The sequence below is a fragment of the Sapajus apella genome, unplaced genomic scaffold, assembly GCF_009761245.1.
Source record: "Sapajus apella isolate SASKATOON/1434 unplaced genomic scaffold, GSC_monkey_1.0 scaffold66, whole genome shotgun sequence".
Taxonomy (NCBI): Eukaryota; Metazoa; Chordata; class Mammalia; order Primates; family Cebidae; genus Sapajus; species Sapajus apella.
Window position 1 is genome coordinate 996310 of NW_022437006.1, and position 11309 is coordinate 1007618.

At 39.9% G+C, this 11309-nt stretch overlaps 1 protein-coding gene across 6 annotated transcripts in view; it reads left to right on the top strand.

Annotated features, from left to right (window-relative positions):
* The window catches only part of BICD1 (BICD cargo adaptor 1), a 283414-nt gene that overhangs the window by 208937 nt on the left and 63168 nt on the right, over positions 1-11309 (top strand). The window lies entirely within an intron of this gene.

An 11309-nucleotide genomic window follows, 5' to 3' on the forward strand; every position in this document is an offset into this window, starting at 1 on the left:
TTCCCTTCTTCCTTCCCTTCCCTTCTTCCTTCCCTTCCCTTCTTCCTATCCTTTCCTTTCCTGGGATGGAGTCTTGCTCTGTTGCCAGGCTGGAGTGCAGTGGCATAATCTCAGCTTACCACAACCTCTGCCTCCAGGGTTCAAGCGATTCTCTTGCCTCAGCCTCCAGAATAGCTAGGACTACAGATGCATGCCATCATGCCTGGCTCATTTTTGTACTTTAGTGGAGACAGGGTTTCACCATGCTAGCCAGGATGGTTTCGATCTCCTGACTTTGTTATCCACCCACCTTGGCCTCCCAAAGGTCTGGGATTACAAGTGTAAGCCACTGCACCTGGGCCCAGATTTCTTTTCTAAATATTGCTTCTTCAATTAGAAACTTTGAAAGTGCAGTATTTTAGAAAGACATGACAGAAGGAGTGTTGATGAGAGATGCAATCTCTTATTTTCATCACTTCAAGAAATGAATTTCTTAGAGTCACAAATTAAGTTCCAGTGAAGTTTGAGTAAAGAGCCTTGCGTGGGGTGCAGTGGCTCACACCTGTAATCCCAGCACTTTGGGAGGCCGAGGTGGGTGGATGACCTGAGGTCAGGAGTTCAAGACCAGCCTGACCACCATGGAGAAACCCCGTCTGTACTAAAAATACAAAAAATTAGCCAGGCGTGGTGGCACACTCCTGTAATCCCAGCTACTCTGGAGGCTGAGGCAGGAGAATCGCTTCGACCTGGGAGACGGAGATTGTAGTGAGCCAAGATCATGCCATTCTACTCCAGCCTGAGCAACAAGAGCAAAACTCTGCCTCAAAAAAAAAAAAAAAAGAAGAAGAAAAAAGAAAGCGCCTTAATGCATTTCCAATTAACAAAAGAATTCAAAAGCTTTATATACAAGTAAAATGATGAAAACCATGCAGGTTTTCATCACAAGTAACTGTGTATATAGCTTCCAGATTTATGGTTACTGTTAGGCACGTCACTCTCTTAAAGAGACCCCCCCAGGCAGGCTTTCTGTGGGCAATGAAGCAATTTTATTTCGCAATTCGGTGCAAGTTGGCCAAGTCCGAGAAAGGAGTTAAGCAAGGGGAGTAGGAAGGGGGACTGGTTAAATAGGTTGGGGCAAATGGTCAGTTAAAGATGATAATCTACTTTAGGGAGGGGGAAGGTATCACGGGGTGCATGGTCACAAGGGTAGGGGTCATCTATTACAAACAGGCATGGTCATAAGGGTGAGGGTTATCTGTTGCAAGCAGAGGGGAGGGTGAGGTAAATTACATAGTCACAGGGCTGGAGGTTTTGAGAAACCTAATGTCTAGGGGGAAATTTGTGCAAGGCTAAGCAGGAATAATGGTTGAAGGTTGCAGGGGAAGAGCAATCAGTTGAGGCAGGAACTAGTTGTTTCACTTCCCTTTGTGGCCATCTGGTTACTTTCTGGCTCCTGGAGACCATCCAAAGGTGTACATGCATGTCACCAAGGCTATGATGGCCAGGCTTGGTCTTGGAGGCCTGACAGTTACATTTCACAAGAATACTTTAAACTTTAAAAAACATAAAGGACTTCCTATGTACAAATTATTCAGGATACCATATAATTAAAAATACAGAACAGGTATAATCTAAAACCAAAGGATTCTTACTGCAACATGAGTTAAGCCTTAAAGTTTTAGCATCTTCAAATCAAATGCCTTGCGAAGAGTTCCAGCCTTTAATCTTATTTCTAGTGAAACAGCTTTCTAGTTTAGAGTCTTGCCTTCCTGCCGCACCTAATGGAAATGTTAAGGAACAGCAGCGTCACCATCACCTGGGGGCTTATTTATACAAATTGCTGAGCTCCATGTAGATCTACTGAAGCTTGTTAAGTGATTAAATTTGAGGCTTAAGCTTCAATCTCAATCTTCTCCCTCCAAGGTTCTTCATGTATAGCTGATAATTAGAGATTGTTAAGCCTCTGGCAGTCATCTGCCTCCACAGAAATGATGACTAGAAAAGTGAAATTAGCAGAAATAAGTAAGAGAATAGAGAGCCAATGATGTTGATTTGTTAACAGGTTTATTGTTAATACGACAAGACTTAGCATATCATGCACTTTCCTTGCCCAGTGCTTTTGGCTGCTTAAAAAAGAATTTGTTCTCACAATATTTAATTTGAATCAAGATAAGAGGTCATGACCCCTGGAAAAAAATGATTTTTTTTTTTTTTTGGAGTCTCACTCTGTCACCCAGGCTGGAATGCAGTGGTGCAATCTTGGCTCACTGTAACCTCTGCCTTTTGGGTTCAAGCACTTCTCTGTCTCAGCCTCCCAAGTAGCTGGGATTACAGGTGCCTGCCACCATGCCTGGCTAAGTTTTGTATTTTTAGTGGAGATGGGATTTCACCATCTTGGCCAGGCTGGTCTTGAACTCCCGATCTTTAGTCCACCTACCTTGGCCTCCCAAAGTGCTGGAACCACCGCGCCCAGCCGAAAATGAATTTTATATAGACTTTCACCTGACCACAAAGTCCAGTTCTGTGTAGGTGCTTCTTTTCTATGTCTTTTTGCTCAGTTTACACTAATACAGCTAGGTTGATTGAAACAGATAACATGTACTTGTGAAAAAGTTTTACAGGACAGATATATTCATAAGAATTTGTGCCCCCCAGATTGAGTAGCATTAAATACAAATTATATCAGTTTTTTTTTTAACTCTCTTGGTGATGGATTTGAGATAAAACGTTAGTGGGTTCAGGCTTTTTGTTTATTTTGGTGGCAGTGCAGAAGATATTAGGAGAAGAGGCTTCTATGCATAAAACAGCACAACAGTTTTCAACCAGGTCATCTGTTGGCTGAAAGCTCAGAGCTGTGCTCAGATTTAATTTTAAATGTGATCTGAATTGGGTAATATAAAAGTCTAAAAAGATGAAAAGTTCAATGAAAAGAATGGTGGAAAACAAGTAAGTTCTTAACAGTAGAGTGGCTCTTAGGCATTCTCAATAGACTGTTGTTTGTGTTTGGGGTGGGACAGTTCCTCATTGCCAGAGAATGTTTTCTTCTTTTTTTTTTTTTTTTTTTTTTTTTTGAGACGGAGTTTCGCTCTTGTTACCCAGGCTGGAGTGCAATGGCGCGATCTCGGCTCACCGCAACCTCCGCCTCCTGGGTTCAGGCAATTCTCCTGCCTCAGCCTCCTGAGTCGCTGGGATTACAGGCACACGCCACCATGCCCAGCTGAATTTTTGTATTTGTAGTAGAGACAGGGTTTCACCATGTTGACCAGGATGGTCTTGATCTCCTGACCTTGTGATCCACCCGCCTCGGCCTCCCAAAGTGCTGGGATTACAGGCTTGAGCCACCGCGCCCGGCTGAGAATGTTTTCTTCTTTCAGAAGGTTTAGCATCTCTGATCCCAACTCAGGAGAAGCTGATTACATTTCCTCAGTTGAAGTGATGACCAGAAATGCCCCATGTATTTCAAATCCTCTGAGGGTCAGCCACTAGTTGACAATCATTCTTAGAGGACAGCACTTTACTCTCCCATGGACTGGGATACTTAAAACCTTCCTCGTTCGCGTGTCACACAGGTTTATCAGTTACATGCAGAGTGCTGAGAACAGGGACTAGCTCACAGTAAATGCTCAAAAGTTATGAACTGTTATTATTTCAATTCCATCAGTCCTTTAATTTATTAGGCATTCACTTTATAATAATTTAGATAATTATTATTAAGTATTCTTTTTAGGCTATTCGCTCAAGGATAATCATCTCATAAGGGACTGATATGGATACTGGTAGGAATATAGAAAAATAACAGTTAAGTCTCATGATGCAAGAATGTCTGAAAAGGATTTTCATTTAGCAAAACGTCAAGTGAGAAAAAATTTGCTGGACAAACCCTCCCTCAATCTGCCAGAAAGCTGTGTCCCTTCAAATCTTTCATCAGCACTTAACTGATGTTCACAGTTTGCAAAGATGTAGAGGAGCGCAGGTCGGTCCTTAAATCCCAAAGTTTGCTCTAGATTTAATTGTGAAAACCAGGTTCGGCACAAGAAGGACTTTGCAGTTTCCAGTCTCATATTAACAACCCTAACTGTAATTTTTTAAAGGTAGAATATCCATTTATCTTCTTGTAATCAACATTTTTTAAAAAGCATCAGCTTTTCCATGCCTTCTCATGAATTATTTCTTTGTGATACAGTTTTTTCCTTAGCCACACATCCCATTAAACCCATTAAACATTGGGTTTAATTTATGTAAATAAACACATTACAAAAATATTACAGGATATATGGCCTAGAATTTATTGTAATTGGCTTTGATGTTAATAAGGGATAAATATGGCAATTCTGATCAATGAGAGTACTGCTATGCACCTGAAGCATATATATGTCAGTACCATTGTGAAGAAGGATCGGCCGCAGACCACTTGGACACTGAACTAGGAAGGAAGAGGAGTTTTATTATTATTATTACAGTCGGGAGCCAGGCAACATATTTGTCTAACAACCAAGCTCGCTCAACAAAGAGAAGGTCTGCCTTTCTATAGGCTTACACTCTGGATATTGCACATAAAATGATGTTAGGTTTACAGCCTTAGAAATTACAAGTGAAAGGGTCTTGGGTTTACAGCCTTAGAAATTACAAGTGAAAGGGTCTTGGGTTTACAGCCTTAGAAATTACAAGTGAAAGGGTCTTGGGTTTACAGTTTTAGAAATTACAAGTGAAAGGCTCTTGGTCGATGGAGGAGTGGGGTAGGGGTTTGATCTTGTTTAAGCAAAAACAGTGTCTTCCGGAGAGATTCCCCCATACCACACCTGCTATCTTATAGGAAGGTGATTTAGGAGGCGCCTGTCGGCCAGCCTTTTCTTCTATTGAAATGCAGTGTGGAGGTCAAGGGGGAGGCGGTCTTAGATGCTTGGGTCTCCTTCCTCACCCATTCTGGAAATTCTGAAGAGGAACCAATTAAATGTACTTTAAGTATAGCTATCTGGAATGCTTGGGGCCAGGTATGTTTTAAAAATTAAAGTTTCAGATTGTAAAATGGTAATATACCATATATGCCATATATATTGTAATATCTCCACTGGGATCAGTTGCAGCATCCAGTGATCAAATAATATTACATTTTCATAGTGAAATGTGAGTATTCACACTGAGAATAAAGTGAGGACCATTAAAGACCTCACACCAATCAGGTACAGATTGGCTGCCCTGGGAGTTTAAGACCGTCTGAATATTGCCACCAAATGAGTCATGACAAAACTTGATCTCGGGCCTTCTGGATTTTGCAGTTGTGGGTGTCGTAGGAATAGCACCATCCTGTTGGGTAGCTGTCAGTTTTGTGCACCTCAGCTTATGGTGTCAGCATACTTAGGACATGACAGTTTGTAGTTCCCTTATCTCTTAGGATTTCTCCTGGCCTGGATCCAAAACACTACACGGGAGAGAAGGCCGAGTGCCTCTAAATCCAACAGCTGCGCTTTGCTAACAGTTCGTGGCAGTGCAGTGGGGCGCAGGCAAGCCTGTAAGACCCTGAACCAGGCAATGTGCAGCGTTGCAGGATTTTTCTTCCTTTTGATCAAGAAGCCCTTTGGTATCTTTGTGATATCTTCACAAAGACATCAGCGTAAGTTTAAGAGATCTATAGTACAACATGACTGTAGTTAATAACAGTGTATTATATTGAAAATAACTGAGTAGATTTTAAGTGTTCTCAATGTTGTAGAACCCTCAAATGTAGGTCCGAGTGCTGGATGGGCAGTAAGCCAAATAATGACACACTACTGCTTACGAGCAGAGAAAGGCGTATTCAATTTGGCCAAAAATGAGATTGTGGGAGAGACAATTTGTCAAATCCGACCTGCCTTTGAACGTAACTGGGGGCTTTTGTGAGTAAGGCAGGCATGCAGGAGGTGAAATCCCCCAATGATCAAAGCTGTTTGCATCCCTCAGCTCGTTCAAACTCAAGGAGGTCTGTATGACCTAAGGGTTGTTCTTCCAAAGGAAAACCAGTTCATTAATCTTATGGGCAGCCTCTAGGGGTTAGCATGTAAAGTTAATCAATTATTAGTGGCTGCCGGCTACCGAATGGCTACGTGCAAGCAGTCATGCATGGAGGAAGAAAAGGACAAAGAGAAAGGAAAATAAGTAAAACAAACATTTAATGATTTTGATAATATAGGCTCAGTTAGCCACCACAAACATGATAAGTATGTGAGGTCATGCATGCTATAATTAGCTTAATTTCCACTTGCCTACGTATTTCAAAACATGTTGTATATGATAAATATGTATAATTTTCATCAGTTAAAATAAATACATTAATTTTTTTTTTTTTTAAGAACTCCTTTGAAAACAGCATACCTAGGCCATACCCTTTTGGCATTTTTTTCTCTTACAAGGCTCCATTTATGCACATGAATTATGTTTTCCTATCCATAGATATTTATTTAACCTAGTTCCAGGGGAAAAAAAAAAGCCTCTGTCAATGAAGAGAGTCAAACTCTGTAAAATATTTTAAGGGATTTATCCTGAGCCAAATATGACTCACCATGGCCTGTGACGCAGCCCTCAGGAGGTCCTGAGAACATGTGCCCAAGGTGGTCTGGGTACAGCTTGGTTTTATATATTTTAGGGACGCATGAGACGTCAATCACATAAATTTAAGAAATACACTGGGCCGGGCACAATGGCTTACGCCTGTAATCCCAGCACCTTGGGAGGCCGAGGCAGGTGGATCATGAGGTCAAGAGGTCCAGATCATCCTGGCCAACAAGGTGAAACCCCATCTGTACTAAAAAAAAAAATGCAAAATTAGCCGGGCGTGGTGTCATGCGCCTTTAGTTCCAGCTACTTGGGTGGCTGAGACAGGAGAATCACTTGAACCCGGGAGGCGGAAGTTGCAGTGAGCCCAGATAGTGCCACTGCACTCCAGCCTGGTGACAGAGTGAGACTCCATTTCAAAAAAAAAAGAAAAAATACATTGGTTGGTTCAGAAAAGTGGGATAACTCAAAGCAGGGGCTTCCAGGGTATAAGTAAATTTAAACATTTTCTGGTGGACAATTGGTTGAGTTTATCTAAGACTTGGGATCAATAGAAAGGAAATGTTCAGGTTAAGATAAAGGACTGTGGAGACCTGAGTTCTGTAGTGCAGGGGAAGCTCTCAGATAGCAGACTTCAGAGAGAGCAGGTTGTAAAATGTTTATTATTGAACTTAAAAGGGTGCCTGGGTCTTAGTTGCTTATCTCCTGGATCTGGAAAGGAAGGAAGGAAAACAAAAGGGAAAAGGGAATTCTTTATAGAATGTGGATTTTTCCCACAAGAGACTTTGCAGGGCCATTTCAGGGAATGGCAAAGAAATATATTTTGAGACTAAAACATTTTTATTTTCTTCCTTTGCCTAAATCAGATTGAAAAGTAAGTCTCAATATACAGGGTTAAATAAAACCCATCCGATGAGAGTTTATGGTTTGTAGTGCATGACTCCCAGGCCCCTTAGATAGGAATTTGAGCAAGATAAAAAAAAAAAAAAAAAGAGTTTGGTTCTCACCTTTGCCTTGGTTATCAGGAATGTTGCGGGAGTTGTTTTGCTTCTCTGAGGCTCATTCAAAAGGGGAAGGTAATAAATTAGCCCTACCACTAGTCTCTGCCTAGCCTTTATTGAAACTATGGAAAAAAAAAAAAAAAATCATGTCTCCTTCTTCAAGCCGTCATACTGCCATCTGCTGGGAAATGGTAATAACAAGTATAAAAATTTATAGCTACTACAATTTAAATAGCGCCTTCTGGAGTTGTTTGCATACAGCCTGCAGGCTTCTGCTTTGAAACCCTGGTAATAATGCCATGCCTCCTCTGTAGAATTGTGAGGACCAAATGGGATGGTAAATATGAAACTATGTGTAAGTTTATAAATTATTGTTCCGGAAACTGCCATCAGGTTTCAAGATGCCAGGAAGGACCCCGCTATCACTCTGTATAAACAGTCAATACATAAATTATAAAAAGTATGGGAAAAGGTAAGCCTATATCTAAAATTAGGGAGAGTTTTTTCCCACAACAAGTTAGAATGAATACTTTACTGAACTGTATATCTTCCTAGATGATGGAATAAATTACAGGAATATTTTAAATTTAGCTAATCATGCTAAATTTTACCCAACACAGAAACATATATGCAAAAAGTATAGTAAGAAAACATATTTGATTAACCTCAAAGTCTTAAACTTGGCAATAGTCCTTGATAGTGAATAGCTCAATTGGTGTCATCCTTTATTCACGAGAGAAGTTTTTCAGAGTATTATTGAATAAATTATTTTGGTTTGTTGGTGCCCTCAAGACCTCATTATTTCAAATAGGTTGTGATTGACATTTTCCAGTGACAGTCAAATATCTTAATTAGTTTTATTAGAATGAAAATAAGTAGTTCCTGTCCGGAAAAACTAACTAAATTACTTAATCTATTTAAAGGAGTCCTGTATGCTTGTGTTGAAATATCTGTCTTTGATAAACAGCCTCTAACTTTACATCTTCATAGAGTCAAACCCTTTGGATTTTTTTTCAGTATCACACTGGATATATAATTTCACACGTAGTATGAGAAAACAGTAATGTTTTCTCATAATTTTAGTTTCTGTAAAACTCAAATTAATATATTTTGTTGCATCCTCATGTTGTTCCTCAGCATGTGAAAGAAATAGATTCATATTATGTTTTGATCCACTCTATTAAAGGCAATTTTAATTTTTTCTGTAATGATTGATGATAAGTGGTGATGGTGATTTGTTATATGTCCCATAAGAGTTCTAAGCGATTTTTATATATTAATTGGTTGCTGCTTATAACAACTGTATGGGGTAGATAGTATTATTATCTTCATATTATAGATAGGGAAATTGAGGCACGGCTGTGTTATGTCATCAGTTCAAGGTCAAAAATCAAGTAAGTGGAGCTGCTACACGGAGAGAGTCAAACAAGACAAATATTATCTCTGCTTAAAGATTCACAGAGTATTTATGGGATGACATTAATTAAAACAAGATTGGTCAGTTCTTGGGTTTTGAAACTTAAAATGATAATATAATTATTTCCTAGTACAAAGTTGACAGCTTAAATGGTTAAACTATTACAGATTTTATAGTTAGAGATTACCTTTACAACCATAGCTAGGCACAGTGGTTCATGCCTATAATCCCAGCACTTTGAGAGGCCAAGGCAGGAGGATGGCTTGAGGTCAGCAGTTTGAGACCAGCTTGGGCCACATGGTAAAACCCCATCTCTACAAAACATACCAAAAATAAATTAGCTGAGCACGGTGGTGCGTGCCTATAGTCCCAGCTACTAGGGGGCGCTGAGGTGGGACAGTTGCTTCAGCCTGGGAGGTCAACGCTGCAGTGAGCCGTGACCATGCCACTGCACTCCAGCCTAGGTGAAAGAGCACGACTCTGTCTCAATAAATAAATTAAATAAAAATAAATGGAATCATACAATGTGTGATCTTTTGTGACTGGCTTCTTTCACTTAGCACAACATTTTCAAGGTTTGTCCATGCTGTAATATATCGGTACTTCATTTTCATTTTTTTTATTGTCAAATAATACTCCATGATGTAGAGATTTACCACATTTCATTGTCACCATTCATCTGTTGATGGACATTTGAGTTGTTTCTATTTTTTTTAGCTATTATCAACAAGCCTGCTATGAACATTTGTGTTCAAGTTTTTGTGTGCACATATGTTTTAATTCTCAGGGGGAGTTAATTCTAGAGGTGGAAATGCTGGGTCATATGGTAATTCTATGTTTTACCTTCTGAGGAACTCAATGGTACAAATTGAGTGTACCATTTTATATCCCCACCAACAGTGTATGAGGGTTCCGGTTTCTCCACATTCTCACTAACACTTGTTATTATGTGCCTTTTCACTCATAGCCATCCTGATGTATGTGAAGTGGTATTTCATTATCATCTTGACTTGCATTTCCTTGATGGCTATGATGTTGAGCATATTTTCATGTGCTTATTGGCTCCTGATATGTCTTCTGTGGGAAAATGTCTATTCAGATTATTTTTTGACAGGGTTGTCTTTTTATTTCTGAGTTGTAGGAGTTCTTAACCGATTTAGATACAAATCCCTTATAAAGGTAATTTATGATTTGCAAATGTTTTCTCCCATCGTATGGGTTGTCTTTTCACTTTCTTGGTGGGGCCCTTTGATGTACAAAGGAGTTTGGTTTTTTTAAGAGATGGGGTCTCACTGTGTTGCCCAGGCTGGAGTGCAGTGGCTGTTCGTAGGCACAATCATAGCACACTGCAGCTTCAAACTCCTGGACTCCCCTGGACTCGCCATCCTCCCTCTTTAGCCTTCTGAGTAGCTGGTTCTGCAGGTGCATGCCACTGTGCCCAGCTAAAAAAACTTTTTAATCTTGATGTGTCTAGTTTATTTTTTTTTCTTTTGTTATTTGTGCTTTTGGTGTCATACAAAACCGTTGCCTAATCTAAGGTCATGAACATTCATGGCTAGGTTTTCTTCTAAAAGTTTTATAGTTTATCTCTTATATTTAAGTCTTTGATCCATTTTGATTTAATTTTTGAATGTGATGTGAGGAAGAGATCAACATTACTATTTTACATGTGGGCATTCAGTTGTCCCAGCACCATTTGTTGAAAAGACTATTCTGTTCCTTCCCCCACTGAATTATCTTTGCACCCTTGTCCAAAATTAATTGGCCATAGATGTATGGGCTTATTTCTAAACTTTCAATTCTATTCCATTGATTTATATGTCTGTTCTTATGCCAATACTATAGTATCTTGATTATAGTCTTTTTGCAGCAATTTTTGAAATAGGAAAGTTTACTAGTTCTTTTTCAAGGAAATTTTTCAGGACTATTTTGGCTATTCTAGGTCCTTTGCATTTCCATATAAATTTTAAGACCATCTTGTCAGTTTTTGGCAAAGAACCCACCTGAAAGTCTGTCGGAGTTTGCGTCGAATATGAAAATCAGTTTAGGAACTATTGCCATCTTAACACTCAGTTTTGGGCCAGACGTGGTGGCTCATGCCTATAATCCCAGCACTTTGGGAGGCTGAGGCGGGTGGATCACTTGAGGTCAGGAGTTTGAGACCAGCCTGGCCCACATGGTGAAACCCCGTCTCTACTAAAAATACAAAAATTAGCCAGGCGTGATGATACACACCTGTAATTCCAGCTACTTGGGAGGCTGAAGCAGGAGAATCGCTTGAACTCAGGAGGCAGAGGTTGCAGTAAGCCGAGATCACACCCACTGCACTCCAGCCTGGGTGACAGAATAAGACTTGGTGTCAAAAAAAAAAAAAAAAAAAAAAG